Raw genomic sequence first — 741 nt, forward strand, 5'->3', positions numbered from 1 at the left:
GGGCTGGAGTGCAGTGGCACAATCTCACTGCAACCTCTGCCTCCTGGGTTCAAGCAATTCTCCCACCTCACCCTCCCAAGCAGGTGAGACTACAGCACCCCACCACCACCACTCCAGCTAATTTTTAAATTTTTAGTAGAGACAGGATTTTACCATGTTGGCCAGGCTGATCTCAAACTCCTGACCTCAAGTGATCTGCCTGCCTTGGCCTCCCAAAGTGCTGGGATTACGGGTGTGAACCACTGCTCTCGGCCCCTATTTCTATTCATTCTGGAAAAAACTTTTAGTGAAAGTATTAATCTGGAGATAGGATTAGGACTAACAAATTGCCATTTAGGTGTTTGTATATTAATAGAAACTTAAACTGCGTGAATAGTTTTTTTTTTTTTTTTGAGACAGAGTCTTGCTCTGTCACCCAGGCTGGAGTGCAGTGATGCCATCTCAGCTCACTGCAACCTCCACCTCCCAGGTTCAAGCGATTCTCCCGTCTCAGCCTCCTGAGTAGCTGGGATTACAGGCGCTCTCCACCAAGCTCTGCTAATTTTTTTGCATTTTTAGAAGACACGGGTTTTCACCATGTTGGCCAGGCTGGTCTTGAACTCCTGACCTCAGGTGATCCTCCCACCTTGGCCTCCCAACGTGCTGGGAATACAGGCGTGAACTACCATGCCCGGCTGAATACTTTTTTTTCTAGTCTTTCAGCAGTATTATATATGCTGGTCCTTTTTTTTTTTTTTTTTT

The sequence above is a fragment of the Piliocolobus tephrosceles genome, chromosome 3 (assembly GCF_002776525.5).
Source record: "Piliocolobus tephrosceles isolate RC106 chromosome 3, ASM277652v3, whole genome shotgun sequence".
Lineage (NCBI taxonomy): Eukaryota > Metazoa > Chordata > Mammalia > Primates > Cercopithecidae > Piliocolobus > Piliocolobus tephrosceles.